Source organism: Zonotrichia albicollis, chromosome 1, assembly GCF_047830755.1.
Source record: "Zonotrichia albicollis isolate bZonAlb1 chromosome 1, bZonAlb1.hap1, whole genome shotgun sequence".
Taxonomy (NCBI): domain Eukaryota; kingdom Metazoa; phylum Chordata; class Aves; order Passeriformes; family Passerellidae; genus Zonotrichia; species Zonotrichia albicollis.
The window spans coordinates 123,154,102-123,173,354 of record NC_133819.1 but is presented as its reverse complement, the minus strand read 5'-3'; the positions used below and the strand labels follow the sequence as shown (position 1 = coordinate 123,173,354).

At 42.1% G+C, this 19,253-nt stretch overlaps 1 long non-coding RNA gene across 1 annotated transcript in view; it reads right to left on the bottom strand.

Moving 5' to 3' along the window:
- The window catches only part of LOC113459496 (uncharacterized), a 36,903-nt gene that overhangs the window by 5,013 nt on the left and 12,637 nt on the right, over positions 1 to 19,253 (bottom strand). The window contains exon 3 of the long non-coding RNA XR_003381355.2: positions 10,711 to 10,942. This is a non-coding gene — a long non-coding RNA (uncharacterized LOC113459496). The remainder of the gene's footprint in view (positions 1 to 10,710; positions 10,943 to 19,253) is intronic.

The window sequence follows — 19,253 nt, the reverse complement described above, 5'->3', positions numbered from 1 at the left end:
CCTCATCTTTAATTACAATTGTAGGCATATTTTTTGGAGTTAAAGCTGAACGTCTACGAGAAGTTTGTAGCAGAATGGCTTGTCATTGGGAGCTACCTGAGCCTTGCCTGGAGATGGCTGGAGAAGTCCAGCTGTCAAACCCCACATCAGCCTCGCAGGCTCTGGTCTCCTGCTTTCTTTTTACACTACCTATATGTCAACCATCCAGCTGCCATATCTCATTTTCCTGTTGCAAGTCTTGGGGTATTTCATATTCACAGCAAGTTTGTTCATATCTGCTAGGATCAGACAGTGACACTTAACTCCTGAAGCCTCTCAATTGCATTTTATGGGAAGGGAGAAGAAGGAGAGGAGAGGAGAGGAGAGGAGAGGAGAGGAGAGGAGAGGAGAGGAGAGGAGAGGAGAGGAGAGGAGAGGAGAGGAGAGGAGAGGAGAGGAGAGGAGAGGAGAGGAGAGGAGAGGAGAGGAGAGGAGAGGAGAGGAGAGGAGAGGAGAGGAGAGGAGAGGAGAGGAGAGGAGAGGAGAGGAGAGGAGAGGAGAGGAGAGGAGAGGAGAGGAGAGGAGAGGAGAGGAGAGGAAGCAGAATTGCGGTCTATTTCAAAATATCATAATTTAAATGTTCTGATTCATGCATTTTGAATGTCTAGGGCTAGCAACACTTTAATGCAACTACAGACTTTTAGCTCACAACCTGTATATTTAAAATAAAACTAGTTTAATCAGCTTAAGGAACACTTAATATGTTTCTTTAAAAAATGTGGAAAGAGTGTCTCAGTTCATATTTTGCTGTCAGACCAACTCTGACATAAACAACAAGGAGGATACCCTGAGTATAGCTTTCGCTTCTTTATGCATTATGCTCATATTTCATAACTTCTTACCAATAATTAAAATGCCAAATACTGTATTTATTTCTTTATCCCACTGGTTTATTAATTTTAAGGCTGAACTAGAACTCCCATGGATGTCAGTAAGACCAGCAAAAACCAAAATGGTTTTACAACTGAGCTCAAATGTTGAAATTCTTCCTTTTCCTTTTTTAAGAGGGCTGCAATCCATCTTTAGAAAGATTATGATCCAGTTCAGACACTAAAATCCCTACTTTTTTATCCCAAAAAGAGACACTTTTTCTCCTCTAACACAATTTCCCCAAGCATTGAAATAAATTTGTATTTAATCTGGAGATTTCAGAGTCAATATGCTTACAAAATTAAATTTCTAATAACATTTCAAAGGACTTTATTTTGATTTTCTCTCTTCAGAGCTCATGAGCTTCTGAATGCACAAATGTCCTGCACTTTATTTTCATTCCCAGCACTATAAAACAGAGTTCTGCAGCTTAGCAATAATAGTAATGAAAACAAGCCTGTCTCTTGATAATGCTTCCAAGACCCTTGACAATCTGTGTATCTCTTGCATCACCACTGAGTCCTGAGCTGACACTCTGCAAGATCACAGCAGCTTCCTGAAAATCTCTTTCTAGTAGAGAATGCAAGTTTGATTCATGGATATAATTGAACTTCCTTTTCCCCATATGCATGTTTTGGTCTTGTCAGCACTGAATATCATCTGCCTTTCTTGACATGTTGCTAGGAGGTCTGGAGATCTCACTGTGGTTCTGCACAATCAATTCTTCTAGAATATTCTGGATAGTTTTATTCTTCTGCAAAAATTTTCTCTCTATTTTCCTGTAAATTCCTGTTGTTCTCTCCATTTTCCTGTAAATTAAGAGTGTACTAAGATCCTAGTGATATTCCACTGGTTAGTAGCCTTCACTGTTTAAACTGGTTGTGTACATAATCTCAGCATCCCAATTCTCACAAATTCCTTAAAAATAAACTGCTAAAGCTGTGGTGCTCTCTTTGGTCTGCCTGTCAGTTTCCCAAATCCATGGTAACTGGCATATTGGGTTTCCATGGCAAGGTTTTGGTGGGTGGGGAGCCACAGGGATGGCTTCTGTGAAAAGCTGCCAGAAGCCTTCCCAATATCTGACAGAGCCAAGGCCAGCTGGCTCCAGGACAGATCTGCTGCCAGCCAAGCCTGAGCCCACCAGCAGCTGCCTTAGCACCCCTGGGCACAGATGGGAGGTGAGGGAAAGGCGCCTGCACAGAAGCAGTTGCAGCAAGAGAAGAGTGACAAGGTGTGAGAGGAGCAGCAGCTCTGCAGACACCAAGGTCAGTGCAGGAGGAGGAGCAGGAGGAGCTCCAGGCAGCACGGCTGGGATCCCTCTGCAGCCCATGGTGGAGCAGCTCTGCCCCTGCAGCCCATGGAGGACCACAGAGAGCCTCCTGCAGCTCATGAAAGATTCCTCTTGGAGCAGGGGGATGCCTGAGAGGAGGCTGTGACCCTGTGGGAAGCCCACTCTGGAGCAGGCTCTGGCAGGACCTGTGTCCCCAAGAATAAAGCAGCCCACTCTGGAACTGTTTTGCTGGTGGGACTGGTCACAGTATGGAAAGCAGCCATGCTGCAGGAATTGGTGGAGACTGTCTCCTTTGGGAGGAACCCCACATTGTGGCAGAGGGAGAGTATGAGGAGTCCTTAAGGAGAGGCAGAGACAACGTGGGATGAGCTCTGTCTGTAACCTCCATTCCCCATCCCCCTGCAACACTGGAGGAGAAATTTTAGAGGTTTTGTAAGAAAAGTGAAGCCTGTGAGGAAGGGGTCAAGGTGTTTTAAGATTTGGTTTTACTTCTCAGTTTCCTACTCTGATTTCCTTAGCAATAAATTAAATTAATTTCCACATGTTGAGTGTTTTGCCCATTTCAGTGGTTGGTGTGTGATCTCTCCCTGTCCTGATCTTTTAATTCTCTGACATTTTCATTTTCTGATCTTTTCATTTTCTGACATTCACATTTTCTCTCCCCTGCCCAGCTGAGAAGGGGAGTGAGGCAGTGGCTGTGGTGGGCACATGTTGTTTGGCCATGGTCAATCCTCTACTACTGGTGAAATTCTGAAACTGAGAAGAGCATAAGGCCAGGAAGCAGATGGGGGTGTTGCTCAAAATTTCAGGATTTTTCCTGTTCAGAGAAAAATACTTTTCTAATCTGTCTCACTTATGTTCATGAACTAGCAAATGCTTCTGTTTAGATATTATCACCAGCATTTAGATTTTGCAAAGAGATGTGACACAGCTCTCCCTATATTTATGGCAAGATTTAAAGAGAAAAATGTTGGAATTTCCTTTACCACAGGGCTCATAACATTACCAAGCCCAAGATCTCACTGAGCATATGTGGGTTTTTTAACTTGGCTGTCCACAGAGAACTCAAAGACTGTTGCCAAGGGGTCTGAAAGGTTTCTTTTCAGTAGTGTTTACTCTATGGAGCCTGAAGACAGGACTGGGAGATTTCAAGGGAATACAAACGTAAATACTATAGACCTATGTGCAGGCCCTTGTACAGAATAAATCAGAAGACAGGTAGAATAAAGGCCTGGGGGTACTATTCACTCTTAGAAATAATTAGAGATAACACTGAGCAGGTAGGTTTAATGCAGATAAGCAGAAACCTGTGGACTTTATTTTGCTGAAGACTGAGCTGTGGTGTTGCACTGCCCGAGCTGTCAGAAGCAGCACTGGAGAGAAGTGAGCCCACATGAGGGACTGAGCTCTGCAGCTACTGGCAGAAGCTCAGAAGGTCAGTGACAGAACTCAGAGGAGACATCACTCTTCCAATCTCCCTCTCACTTCTTTCCCAGTCGCTCATTTCCTGGGTTTTCCTGCAGTCTGGGAGTCTCATTTATCAAGGCAGCACATAGGAACCCAGCACACAGGAGGAATCACTCTTGCAATAACCCATTGCTGAGCATCAGCTGCTGCCTGATACCTTTGATGGGAACTTAACTGGTCTGTTCACCAGCATCCTGCCTGTCAACCACAGAGAAAACCAAGCAATGAAGAAAAACTGCTCTAAGGAAGAAAGTGGAGATGTAGAGGAAGACTAAGAAATTTTTTTTTTTCGTCTGAGGTAAGACAGCTATTCTTTGCCAACAGTTCTTTACAACCTATGAAAAATACAAAGTGACATGTAAGATGCAAAGGATTTCTAAAGTTACATTATGAGAAAGTACACGTCATTTATGCTGTGTCAGTTGGAAATGGAGTCTAGTCCTTCTCTTGAGCTGTGAAAGCAAGAAAACCCAACCCCTAATTACTACGTGCTGTCTCTGCCACAAGAAATACCATGTGTTTTTAAAAAAAATAATTGATGGTTTTGTCATTCATGTAACTTAAGACTTCATCCAGTCGATGAATCAATTGTCCAATTAAGTTGTCTCTTGACTTCCCAAGCTTGTCAGTTGAGCAAAAACATTCTTGGCTTCTTCCCTGTTCACAGGAGGGGCTTACATGTATTTTTGTTTCAGTATGGGGACATTTCTAACGCCTGGAGATAAATGCTGTAGGAAGAAGGCTATGCTTTGCAGTTCACTTGCTCCAGTGAAATTTGATTCCATCATATGAATCAGAGAACTGGAAATCATTGATGAAGTGAGTGTATTAAATCAACATTCTAATAAGCACATTTCTATGTGAAAAAAAATAAGCCAATTGTCTCTAGTTAGTTTTAGAATATAGGAGAAAATCTGTCTCTGAGAATTTAACACTATGGATTTGAGAGAAAAAACCTAGATTTAAACAAAAGTGCTTTAGAAGAAAAATTGCCCTTTCAGTCACTTCTGAATGTTACCACTATTTTACAAAGTAAACACGGTAAGTTAACAGCTCTCCGAAGGTTTGGCTCATGGCCCACTAGAAACAAGCCAGCCCTGAGCCTGACCCATGTGCCAGGGGACAGGCACAGAGCAGGCAGGAGGGCTGTGACAGGGAATGTGAGGCCAGAGCAGGTTCCAGGCACTGCTGTGTGCAGTCCCAGCCCCCTTTCCCTTCCCTCCAGCCCTGGAAGGACGAGTGCCCAGCATCCATGTCCAACAGGCTGCTGGCTTGATGTCCCCAAAAGAGCTGGGTGACCAGCAGGTCCCCAAAATTTGATGCCACTTGTTCTCGTGGGCGGACACCAAACTGAGGAGGTGCACAGAGAACACTTTGGGGATCAAGACCCTTCTCTCCTTCAGCCCATTGTCTCAGCAGAGAATCAAACAGCCATTTGTCTTTATGGTAGGATATTTCCACAGGAAGAGCTAATTGATGAGGGCAAAAAGGAAGAGCTCAGCTGGTGTACACATACCTAACACCAGCCCAGGATCTGGCTTGGAGCATGTTGTCCTAATATTTTCTATCAGTCAGGAAAGAGGAGCTTTTTGTACTCATCACTTCCCAGCGTGAGAGAAGTAATATTTAAGCCAGTGCTGGTGTGCTGCTGGGCACTGGGGATGCCAAGGGCAGGAGAAACATTCCTCAGGGCAGTACAGCCTGCAAAAAGTCCTGCTCACCCTCCTGCCAGAGTGGCAGAGATTCTTAACTATCTTTTGGAATAGCTGTTTGCAAACAATTGGAGGGAGATCCTAAACGATTTCATAAGGGTACAAGGTACAACAGAAGCCAGTGCCTTATATAGAATAAACAAAGCACTGCACATTTTCTCTCCTCCTTCTGCATGCATGGATCACACTCCATGCAAATTAGAAATATAGGGAGAACAAAGAATACATTCAATATCAAGTTTTGTGCATCAAAGTAACTCTATTTTAAGTTTTTTCCAAATATCAAAAGATGCCCATATGGCACAAAAACAACCTAAAAATGGTACAGAAAAAGAAGAATCATATTCACTGCAGCGAAATAATGATAGCAGTTGAGAAACTAACAGATGTCTATGGCTCAGAATTTTGAAATTTGTTGCTCTGTCACAGTGACATTTACAGTATGGCAACAATAATTCTATGATTTGATCAACTTGAATTGCTTTTATTTTTAGCATTTGAATTGTATAGAATCTTACCAAAACAGTTTTGAGACATACCTGCTGAGTACTTTTGTAACAAATTCCAAATTACATATCTTTAAACAAAAGCACCAAAGAACCCAGTACATGCGATTCCAAACCACATAGTCAAAGTTTTCTAGAAAGAAAATATAGGAAGCCAGTGATTCATCATGGAGATGATGAGTCTGCCATAACAGCAGTACCATGGCAGTGTTGCCAGATCTTCTCTGTATCTGAAGATATCTGAATTTTGGGCTCTCTCTCTTTTTTTTCTCCTAAGACACCAACTTTTCCACTGACAATTTCAGATACACATTTCTGAATAGCACTGCTTGTCTCTGCAGCCATTTACCAGAGAAAGGTTTAAAAAACACTTACATTAAATAGACATTGATATTCTTGTGTTTTAAACAATGAACTAATCTGCTATATATCAATTTCTCTAGCCAAAACCCTTTCATCTACAATCTTTTTTTTCAATATTTATGAATTCCCACTTTTAGTTTGGTCACTACCATAGTAAGTAATTTTAAAACAAAGCCAAGCATTCACTAGACCTGTTCAGCAATTGTAATTGATAAATTATTTTTATAAGATATCTAAAGAAGTCATCTTTTTTACACATACAAATCATGCTAGCCTAGGCTGTTCCATCTGTACATTTGTCTTCTAGACTAGCCATCCTTGAATCACTTATTTTTATTATTCCATTTTTCCGTCACTTCAGGCTTTCCAAATCATCAGCTCAGCTTCTCTTGCAGAGATTAAGGCCTGTGGGGTTTGGGGTTGTTCACTTCATGCAAAAGTGAGCAAAATGAGCATTCTGAACAACAAAGGAAGTCAGAACATGACAAAGGATGTAAATCATCATTAGGCACTGAACTTACATTTGTTATATCCATGCAGATACGTTTCCAAAAGCACTGAGTACCCCCCTCTTTCACCAATTTTACTGACATTTGTGAAAAAATTCTTTCTAAAACTAGACTATTTTTGAAGAAATTGTGGATATGAAGAGATGCTAGTTTGATTCATTAGAGAGTTGATGCTGGTTTTGTATAGCATTTTTGAAACAGCCACCATTTGGCCTGCATATTTAATTTATATTGTCTTCTTATTTGCATTCAAATAAATGCATTTAGATTACTAAATTCAAACTCCCTGATTTAAGAGCCATTTCAGCATGGTCTGAACTCCCAGACCCCTTCATTCACAGGTATTCTTGAGCAGAAGTGGTGGCAAATGCAAAAGCAGCAGCAACCCAAATTGCCTGGCTCAACAGTGGCACAAGGACACGGGTTTTCATATCTCACTCTTCTCCAATGTTGCTTTCCCCTGGCTGTACCACTTGCTGCCCCAGGTAGTGTCCAACACCCCAGCTACAGCCAGGACATCCCATTTTCCATCTAGCCACTAAATCTGACCTGGCAATAACCTGGTGTACCCACGTGCCTTTCCCCATCCACCTGCTTTCTGCACAATGGGAAAGTGTTTGAACCCCAATTCTGCGTTTTGCACAAGGACTTTCATGTCCATCATGCTGGGCTTAATTTGTGGGTTTTCCATACAGGCTTCATAAAAGTTTTCTCTAGGTACCTGCATGTTTATTACCAATTTGTTATAGAAACATAAAAGAGACCTTCCAGTACCCTATAGTTTTCCCACTCTGATAAAAAACCCCACGCTGTGTACCATGTTCTTATTGATTGTTGTTATTAATAATTATTCCTGCAAAGCTTTATTAAAAAGAGGATAAAACATTCTCTGGCGCTTCCTCCTCTTCTTCCTTAAGCTCACACATCCTTTTTTTCTCTAAGTTATGCTGGCAGGCTCATGAAAGGTCAGCTTTGCACTGCCATCAAAGCATCCTGATGCAGAAGGGAACCTGAGGTCACTCCCGCCTCCAAGAAGCGCCGGCGGCTTCCTGACCACTCACAGCAGGAATGGCATCACCCACAGTGACATATTATTGTTATTATCATCCTCTTACCACCAGCATTTGCAGATTAAGCTGTGAGCCTGGCCAGCGCTCTCAGTGTGTAAAACCTGACTGCTTTATTGCTCGTGCTCTAGCCCAGCTGATCCTGCTGCCCACCACCTCCCTGCCACCTCCAGCTCTGTGGGTTCTCACGGTGCCAGGGCAAGGATCCCCCTCTCTGGGACAGGGTAATCACATCTGACATCTGACAACAGGAGAAGGAGGAGTGGGCAGGGGAGGAAGCAAAGGGAAAGCTCTGTCTTCTCTCCCCAGCTGGCAATCTCAGGCATTCAAAACAAAGCAGGACAAAGAGCCTGAAAAGTGTGGGCAGCATCTGATGAAGAGGTTGTTAATTCAGAAGAAGGTAATACAATTGGTAATGGTCTGTTTATGGCACTAGAGGTTCTTTCTGAGAAACAGTATAAAGGGAGAGAAAAAATGTGTCAGCGTGAATATCAAGGGCCAGTCAGAGGAAAAGCTAGGGAAATACAGCAGCGGCTGATAAATAAATAACCACCTTTAAAAATACAACACATTGAACAAGAGGGAAGTTTCCCCTATTTCAGCCCCTTCTAGCAAGCAGTGTCACTTAAAGCTCCCTGCATGTCCTAATATATATCTCTTCTGTCTGCACATTTGTTATTTAACTTCCTTAATTTCAAAAGGGAAAAAAAACAGAAGGCATTATTTTCAAGCCTGATTTATGCCTTTGAAATATGCAGGAACTCTATCACAGAATTTTTCCACGCTCATTAGTGCCAGCACACATTTTCTCTTCCAGAGAGGGAATACTCAGAGCTCCTCCTGACCCAGGCTGCTTTCCACAGGCTGCCGTGAAACAACAGGAGGCGAAGGGCCCCCAGGCGCTGCCATCCCCTTGCAAGGACTATCAGTTTGCATTAGTCACAACAAACCTCCTCCCATCAGCCAGCTTTCTCAGGGTCCTTTGCTTGGGAACAGTTGCTGGGCTGAGGCTGCTCTGCTGTTATCTTTTTGGATTGCCAACAAAGGAAATCACAGGTGACTGACAGCGAGTACCACATTCTGTGGGGTTTGGGGGGGTTTTTTTTAAGAGATTGTTTGTCCTCTGGAACAGCAGCCATCAAGCTGTAACACACAAATCCCAGACACATGGAGGGCAATTTCTAAATCTGAAAGGCAGGCATAAAAGCTTCATTATGAGAAGCAGAGTTGTTTTCTAATTTCCTGACCCTGAAAGTTATTTCTTAGAAATCTGCAGAGAGTACAGCTTAAAACTTCATGTCTGATACTTTAAAACTGAGATTTTAAAAAACTGTGGGTGTTGGGTTGATTTAGGCTTTTTTTTTTGACATAAAAAAAAAAAAAAAACCAAAAAGAGAAGAGGAAAGAATAGTAAGGAAAAGATCCATAAATATTTTCTGAGAGATGCCTCTTCCAAAACCAAATTTTGCTGCTTATATGTTCAAAAGCACACATTTGAATCATTTTGAGATTTTCCCAGAGCGCAGAGCTTCTAGAGCTGGTTTCTGAGCACATCATCTTTGCCCACAGACTCAGGCCTGTGCTTCCTATTTAGTTTATTTCAAAGCCTGTTATTTCCAAGAGTAAAATTCTTTTGCTTGGGGTGGATGCAGTCCCACTGAGATGGGTGGTGATATGTCAGCATGTTAGTTAACATCCAGTCCTGAAAATTCTAAATTAGACTAGCTACTAACATTTGTTATTGATTGTGATTAAATTTAGGATAAGGAAAACTGTGACGTGTTACAAATCAGGACTTATTATATCACTTATTCTCGCCAGTAAAATTAAAACATAGTCCTAACAATGTTTTAAGAAAAAGTACAGTGACAAGAAAGACAAAATGTGAGGTCTGTTTGAGGTGTGAGGTTTTTGGTTTTTTACTGAAGAATGAGCTCTGGGAAGATAATTTCGCTTTCTCAATAACAGTGGTGCTGTTTCAATCTAGTCTGTGAGATGATCACCTTATTAACTCAAAAGTGTTTATATTTGTGTATATGTATCAAAGAAAATACCTTAAAATCCATATAGAATGTATTATCATATTAGTTCAAAGCACTTACATTTTGACAGGTTTGCATCTTGCCATGGATAGAAGAAGCCAGGAAAACACAAACAGCAGGAAAAAACACAACAGAGACCTCACAAACAGCACGGGGCAAGGAGGAGGGGTAAGAGATGGGAAAGAAGGGGTTAAACATGCCAAGTTCATAGTTGAGTAGAATCACAGAATGGTGTGAATTGGAATGGACTTTAAAGTTCATCCAGTTCCAGCCCCCTGCCATGGGCAGGGACACCTTCCACTCGACCAGGTTGCTCAGAGCCCCATCCAATGTGGCCTTGAACACTCCCAGAGATGGAGCATCCATAACTTCTCTGGGCAGCCCGCTCAAGTGCTTCACCAACCTCACAACACAGAATCTCCTGCCACAATCTGTGCTGTTCTCCTTTGTCCTGTCCCTACACTGCCCGATAAAGACTACCTCCACATATTTCCTGGAGGTCGTCTGTAAGTAATGGAAGGCTGCCACAGGACTACCCTGGGATACATATTTATAAAGCACATATTTTTAGATATACATAATATATAAAGTATTTATTTACTTTATAACATACATTAGAAAATAACATTTCATAAAATAAGTACCTTCACATAGCTAGCAAAGTCAGGAAAAGGAGGAGGAAGCACATTACAAACCAGTCTAATCTCCATTTCACAATATTTGCAGCTTCAAGCAAGTGAATCCAACCCACAGATAGTACAAGAGGGCAAAATCTGATCAACAGAGCCTTGGCACCATCAAATCACCACCAACAGCTGTGATTAACATTTGTTCCTGTGCCTACCTGAGTGGTTATTTCGATTTGCAGCAGCAATGATCAAGCTGTTTTGATTTTCAAGGTGCTTCTGTGTGCCCAGGGGTTTGGTTTTGGTTTCCAGTCTCACAGATTTAACCTTCCCACACCAGTGTCACTTCTGGCAGTTGTCTTTGGCTGACTTCTTGGAGGGAGACCAGCCATGGACCACAGGCTGAGGCCTGGGTAAGTCTCCAGACACAGAGAAGGATAGGATGGGCATCTGTTAAGGAGTAGCAAAACCACATTAATTCCCACATAATGTGGCTATATTGCTCATTACCAGCATGCAAATAGGCATGTTTCCTCCATTGATTTTAGTGGAAGAAGGCCTCAATTCCTACAGAACTAGCATTTTTAGCTAACTGTGATTTTACCTAGTAATGATATCTGTTCCCAAAACTCCTTGTCCAAACAAAGGGACTGTCAGGACAAGAATGTGTCTGTTGGCCATCTCTCTCCACACAATGAACCATTACTGTCTATATGACTCATGGTGCAGAAGGATCACAAGAGCTAGGATTAACATGATCTATTTTTGCCCTATTTCCTACTTCTGTCATGTTATGTTATGATTGCTGTATTACCTTTATTTACACTTTAAGGATGATAAATTAAATTAATCAGGGCATTACAGTGACAGCTCCTGAGGAAATACAGGCTGCTTTTATGTGAGTGGATGGTTTAACTGCTGGCTTAAATGTCATGCAAATCCTCCATATTTTATTCACTGAATAGGGAGTGTAAGAATATGGTGCAAGGGAAATCACTGATATGGCGAGACCACAACATGTGAAGTCGTCTGCCGCTTCCTTGTCCTCCCCCACATGAAGGCACTCATTTTCTCACTGCTCAGGCTGGGTGGAAACTCCCCTCCCAACAGGTGTAGAGCCCACCACAGCCCACTCCTGCCCCAGAGATGCAGCTCCTGGCCAATAACAGAAACAATACACTTGCCCTCACAGCCCTATCAAGAAATACAGTCCTATTTACTTTGTATAAAAATAACTTTTTTTTAATATCTGTAAGTGAACAAAGCAGCTGCCTGCAGAGCCAGAAGCCCTTGAGTCGCTCATCCAGCACCTGCAGCAGGAGCTTTGTGCTGCCTGTGCTCTGGGGGCACAACTATTCCAGCCTTGTTTTTGAAATCCCTCACCAAAACCTCCACGTGCTCTGGGAGCTGAAGTGTCCTAATACTGACAGTGGGAAAAACTGTGAGCTTGCACTTTGGAAGCTCGTCTTACTGACACTTTATCCCCTCTGTAAAGCCAAAGGCAATGAATTTTCTGTGCTCCTCATGAGCGCTCTCTTCCACCATCTCCTCCAGCTGCAGAGTTGTTACTAGCCTTTCTTTTCTGTTCCATTACCTTCTTTCTGTTCCAAGAAAACTGGACAAACTGGCCAAAACTGAGGGGTTTTTCCCATGCCTTGACTAAGTCTATGATTATGGAAGTCTAAGAACTCACTGAATCATATTGCTCAGTTCTTCAGCATGAAACTTTCTCTACCTGTAGCTCAGTAACAATGATGGAAACGATCTGCTGTCAGTCTTACAAGTTAATACAAAAGCAATTGCCTGTTTCCTTGCAAAGCCACTTCTAAAACTAAGATCCAGGCCTTTCACATGTTTATCAGGTTCATTTTTAACTCTGTCAGCCACATGAAAGGTTTGGACCTTAGAGAAATGTTTTGCATTAAGATACCGGGTACCTAAATGTGGGAACTCAGCACACCCCTCCAGATGTCCAGAGTTGCAGGGAACCCTCTTGGGGGGGCTTGGAAGACCTGGAATGTTGCCAGAAGCACCTGGTGAATTGATTTTGATCCATCTAGGGATGTGCCACCTGTATATGAGGACATGAGAGGCCCTAGGGTTTGAATGGTGCAGGAATTATATATTTACAGGGTGAAACATACATTTTTGGGTTTTGTGTACAGGGGGGTTATGGACAAGATGGAGGAATCAGGGCGTGTCTCGTCCTTTTTTCTTCTTCACGTCATCCATTTTCTGTGATGATGTTGGCACCTGGGTACTGGTTTAAAGTAGAAGTCCTCTTTCTAATATAGGTGATAGGTATTGGGACATAAAAGTAAATATGATATACATAGTTTGTAGTATATAAAGACCATGACACCTCAGGGGCAGTCAGAGGGCCTTTGGCTGCCTTGCTGTTCACACCTCGGCTGGACAGAAGGAAAATCTTTGCAGATAAGAAATAATAAACAACCTCAAGATTGAAAACTGAAGAGTCCAGTATCATCCTTCAAATCTCAGGCTGCCTCTGAATCATCCCACGCATCTTGGGGCAGAGACAGACAACAGCCCCCAAGACCTAAACAGCTTATTTTCCGAGTGTGAAAATTTTCACTCAGCTAAGCAGGACAAACTGCAACAAAGAGGACTTTGGTGTCTGAGTTTTTGTGCACTTTCATCAACTTTCTTTTAAGTGCAATAGCTGGTTCTGAGACCCCTTGTGACAGACCCACACACCCAGCACCCATCTCCCCCTCAGCAAAGCCAGTTTCAGGACACATCGGAGTCCATGGAACATCCAGGGTACCAGGGATCCTTTACTCCATCTTCTCCACAGATCCTCAAAAAGGGACTCTGTCAGCCTGCCAGCAGTCAGTCCTGCACTGCTGTTTTTTTATTCACAAAGCACCACTCACTGTGGTGTGGCTTCTCCTAATCACTGGTAATAACAAATCATGATAAACTTGCTTTCAAAAACATATACGTGCAAACTACTGAGAGATTATGAAGGCGGTTTTACACTGTTTCAGTCTTCAACTGCCAGAGTGAATTTAACCTTAAGAAGAAGGAGGCCCACAAGTAATCAAGGTCTGCTGGACAACGACAAGTGATGTATAAATTCCGACATAAGTTTTGTGTCACTCGCTGTGGTCCAGCTGAGTAAGTACATGCGCAAGATGGGAGGGAATGGACAGTCTGAGCTGTCACACCTGGGGTAACAGATGACCATCTGCTCAGCGAGAGAGACATATCAGTAAGACCATCATATATTTTCTCAATGTAAATTACCCTTAAACACAACTAAAGGATCACAGAGCGTCATATCAAGAAGCAAAATGCTACTTAAAATATACTGCACACTCTAGCAAAGCAAATTTACTCAGGGCTAAAACTGGTATTTCCTACCCCATGTGGTCACAACACTACAAAACCATGGCTTCCTCCACATTGTTATCCTTCCAACAATATGGGTCCGAGGCTGCTGGTTCGGCTTCCGACTTGGGTTGGGTTTCCGAGAAGCACAAAGGCCAGAGCTCCAGGCACACTGCAGCAGAAAAAGCCATACCAAGGGGAACACAGAACTGCCAAAATGAGGCTTTCTCAACAGCTTTCTCCTTTCGACAAGCAGGACCTCAAGGCTGCCCTAAATGACTTGGGTCAGGGATAGGATTCGCCTAGGATTAGGGTTCCAAGAACCAAGAAGCCCTGAGCTCCAGGCACACTGCAGCTGCCAAAGGCATCCCAAGCGGAGCACAGAACAACCACAACAGGGCTGTCTCCACAGATTTTTCCTTGGGACCATCCCTAACCCTGGGCTTATTTACCTATCTAGGTCTAGGGTTAGGGTCATGCCTAGGGTTAAGGTTTCTAAAACCAGGAAGCTCTGAGCTCCAGTCACACTGCAGCTGCCAAAAGCATGCCAAGGGGAGCGTAAAAGTGCCACAACATGGCTCCCTACCCTGACATTTCTGTGGGACCATTCCTAACCCTAGGCTGATTTACCTGTTTAAAGTTAGGTTAAGGCTTAAGCCTTGGGTTAGGGTTTTTTAAATGAGGAAACCCTGAGCTCCAGGCACACTGCAGCTGCGAAAGGCATCCCAACAGGAGCGCAAAAGTGCCACAACAGGGCTGCCTCCACAGCTTTTTCTTTGGGACCATCCCTAACCCTAGGCTGATTTACCTGCGTAGTGTTTGGGTCACTCCTAGAGTTAGGGTTTTTCAAAGCAGGAAGCCCCAATCTGATTTTGCTGCCTTCTTTTCTTTCTCTCACCACACAAGTCTGCACTGCCCTAATTTCCTTCCTCCAAGACCAGATATTAAGTGATGCATAATCAGTCTTCTTATTCCTTGGGCTTGGCAGCACCTGCAGTATCAGGACATACACCCTCTCAAAATACCATGCTCTTTGGCATCTGATGAAATGACAGAAATGAATGAGTGAGTTTGTTTTTCAGGAAGCTCTTCAAGAGCTCTCCTTTCTTTGTTTTGCATCAAAATCTCTTTTGCTTCCTATCACAGATAAACTGCATCTCCTTTGGGTCACTTTTTACTATCGCTCTGGTTTCCCACTTCTAGCTTATACCACTGGTATTCCCCAAACAAATAGCATGCCAAGGCTTTCCTAATTAACTTGCAACTGTATTTGAGCCCTTATTCTTCTACACAATGGAGATATTTTTCAAGTAAAAATCTAGCTCCAAGTAGCTTGATTCTATGATGCAAGAGTTTGATAAATATAAATCTTAACTATACTAATTGTTTTCCCCAGGAACACGACAATAATTTATGAGACTATGTATAATCTCTTTTAAGTTATTTTCTTAAGTTGGATGTTTCCCTGAATGTTGCAATCACTATGGTTTTTATCCTTATAGAAATAACATTTTCACTTTTTAATTTTTTCCTGTGCATAATATTTTATTTATGTGTTTCATTTTATATTTATAAAAATATATTTATGTCATCGTTCATGTGCTCATTTTATACTCATCCTAATCTTTTTCATATATGCTTAAGTTCTTTGTTAACTTGAGATCAAAAAGGAAGAACTTTCTATGCCTTGTCTGGCTTATGAAGACTGAGAAAAATCTCTTCCTGAATTATTGTATTTTTCCACATTTTGCAGGAATTTTGCAATGTTTCAAAGATTTTATTACCTGATTATAATTTTTGTGTGTTTTAAAAGATTCTCAAATATTTTTGGAATTTTAGGAATTATAAGACCTATTCTGAAATAGTGAAGAACAGTGATAATTGAACTGCCACTTTAAATTGTTTCCAGTGCACAGAATCAAGTTTAACACCTGTAAATTTAAAAAACTCTTTCTGAAGTCAAAGATGTAGTGGTATAGTCTTTTCTTGCTCTGAAAATACTTCAGTTTCTTTACATAGCTAGAATTCACCTATAAACATATTCCTGGAAGAATTTGCCTCTGTCTTTTCTGTGTGATTTATTGCAGCTTATACACTGCAAGATGAACATATACCATGAGAGATGTGTATTGAATTATCTGCAGGCCAGTTACTCTGTGGGCTTACATTCTCAGACTTAGATCAAATTCTGCTTTACCATTGGATTTGCTTCTCTGGTTGAGCTGTTTGTCAGGTTTAAAAATCCTCTTAATAAGGGATTAAGGAGCTAAGTATTAAAGACACTAGGTGTGTTCAAAAAATAAACAAAAAAATTCCTTAGAAATAAGAAAAATTAAATAATTTCAAAGACCAAAAAAGCCAATTTATTTCTCTAGATCTGAAGCTAATCACTGACTCCATATTGTATCAAAATTTCTGAGACTTTTCAATACTGTCTAAAAATACACCACACAAATGCTCATTTGTACAATACTGATGCAAGGACAGATGGAAACTGCAGTCCCAGTCCACCCTTCCCTCTGCAGGGTCTAGGAAATGCTTACATTTCACTCTTGAGGCTGCTTGGATTTCATGCCAAAGGGTAAGGCACGGTATACAGATGAGAAAGACAGTTCTGTTCCAGACCTCTCGAGGCTCTCACCAGGCAGGGTGAGGGCTGGCACCTGAGATCTGACATCAGCACATGCCACCACTCCCTGCCCACCCATGGAACCTCTCCTTGCGCCCCCGGGAAGTGTGCACAGCTGGGCCACAGGGGGAAGGTCTGGGGCTGCAGAATTGCATCTTTTTTCCTTCAAGCCTGGGCACAGCCACCCCCTCAGCTCTGCACACCTGGATGTCAAGAGGCTCCTCAAGCCAACCAAGGCCCCTCATGTTTCCTTCACTTATACAGGGGTGATTCTTTATGGTCTGACTGAGCTCTCAGGCTTTGGCTGTGTTTCGTGAAACTTCAATATTTTGGTCTGATGTTCCAAAACCAATCACTGTATATTCCTTCATAAAATAAACTCCTACTAAAGGTGTCTATATATGACAGTTAATCAAACTAAAGGCATTGCTCCTTTTACTGTTCACTAAATACAATAGTAGAAAGAATCTGTCCAGTCCCAGGATGTCACAGACAACAACATCAGCTGAGGTATCGCCATTCATATTTCAATTCCTGAACTGTTTTGGAAGACTATTACAGAACCTGATTTCTCCAACATATAGGAGTGTAGAGAAAATCCTGATGAAAAAAAGTTCATCAAGAAGGCGTGCAAGCCTTAGTTATGGTTCACCAGAAACAGACTGCATGCCTTAGGTGCAGGAGCACAAAGGAAACTTGATGTTCTGCCCTGAGAGAGACATGGAACAAAGGATGGGGTGGTGCAGAAGTGTTGTGGTCATGCTCTGTTTAAAACCATGCAGCTAACAGGAACTGAGCCGAAGAAATAACCCAAATGGTGACTGAAAGGTGAACTTTGTTCCATTGACACAAAAACACATTACTTTTCATACTCTGGCATATGCAAATTAAGTAAAACCTGTACATGCTTTGCATGTATGACTAAAGCCATTCAAACTCCACCTAAATATGAAATCACATAAACTGTAATATTTCATTTTCCCCTCAAAAAAAAAAAAAGAAAACCCAAAACAATATAAATGTAGTTTCAATGTAAAGGGAGGTCAAAGATTTCATCTTGGTATCCTGGGATGGTTAACTGCACCAATCTCCTCTCCCATAAGGACACTCACTGGGTATGACTCAAGCAGTCACCTATACTGGATGCTTCCTTGGGAAATTCAGAAAACAGCCTTGTGGTGATCATGCCTTCAGCACTATGGAGCCATCTCTCAATTTACAGCATTTTTTGCTGGCTGCATTACTCATATTTTGTATATTCACACGTGTCTCTGCAAACAGTATCTTTATCACTGACAATCCAATAAAAACCTGCATTTCTGTTTCTCAACAAGCTACTTTGCACCTGCCCATGAGAGGTATTGAACATGACCAGACTTCTAATCAGCTGGGAGAGTTCACTTGCAATGAGCAGACCTGGATTTTATGGCACCATTTGTGAATCTATAATTGTGGTAGTCTCAGAGAATGTGGCTGGATTTACAGAGCCAGTTGGCTCCGCACTTCTGGTGCTTAGCGCTCAAAACCCAAGCCCAGCCACCCCCAGCCCCTCTGATATCTGAGAACCAGCTGGAATGCAAGGGGGTTTATTTTCTGCCAAATCTCTCTTAATACAACAGAAAAATTTGCCTTGTTCTTAACATGACATGTAGCCTTATGGTTTCAAGCCTAGTCATGACACACTGATTTTTAAAATTTATTACTTATTAAGAAAAAAATAGGGAGCTATCTTTAAATCTTTGAGTAATGCCAAAACAACCAAAATCAACATTAAAGTGTAACCCTTGTACTAGTAGCTGATGCAAAGGCAGGCATTTGACCCAGGCCCTGAATAAACAAACAAGCCTGAACATTTAAGTCTGACACTATGGGAACTATTTATACATAGGAAGAAAGACCTGTCATTAAGGAACTTGACTGAACTGATCCACTTTGTAACAAAGGTGTTTTTCATTCGTGAATAAAGGATGACAAAAGAATGCTGGAAAATTTTAGTCCTGTATAAAGCAGGTAGAGAAGCATCACACAACAAATTTTCATGGCTGTGAATTTTCCCCGGTAGCTCTTTCTTAAGAGGGAATGCAGAGGTACCAAAGAACTGGAAAATTCCAATAAACATCAAATGTTTCACACATGAGTTGTTGGAGATGCACAGTGTTTGAGTGCTAAGCCCTGTTTGCTGTGGAGGACACTGACACAGGGAAAAGCTGGTCAGTCCAGCGCCAAAGCAGTGTTTTTCCCTTGGTACTGAGCATAAGAGGGGTGTGTGCTGTTGCCCACTGAGGGCCAGAGAGGAAGAAAATCTAGATAACATGGGAACTGAAGATGTACTAATGTTCCAGCTCCCCCAAATTCCTTGGAGTATCTTGTGCCTTGACACTCAGGATACCCATCAACCTGCCTCACTACCTGAATCTGAGCAACACAGAGATACTGAAAACATCCACACAAATACTCAAACTCATTTTTGGCCCAAAACTTTGGCAATGTAAAACCAACAGTCAGACAAAGGGAGAGCAATGTTGTCATCTTATTGTAAAAGTCCCCTACCTTCTTGGTGATTTCTCATGGTCACCTCCTCACAGCACTGACTCCCCCTTCCTCACAGTACAGACAACAAACCGCATCTCCCTTCACAGCACAACAAACTCCAACTCTCCTCACCTAACTAACCCACTCTTTTGTAGCACTCATCTTCTTATTGGACACAGCTGGGGACTATTAAGGGCAGGCCTGTTCCTAATCTTTGGTTATGAGTACAGCTGCAACTCGTCAGGT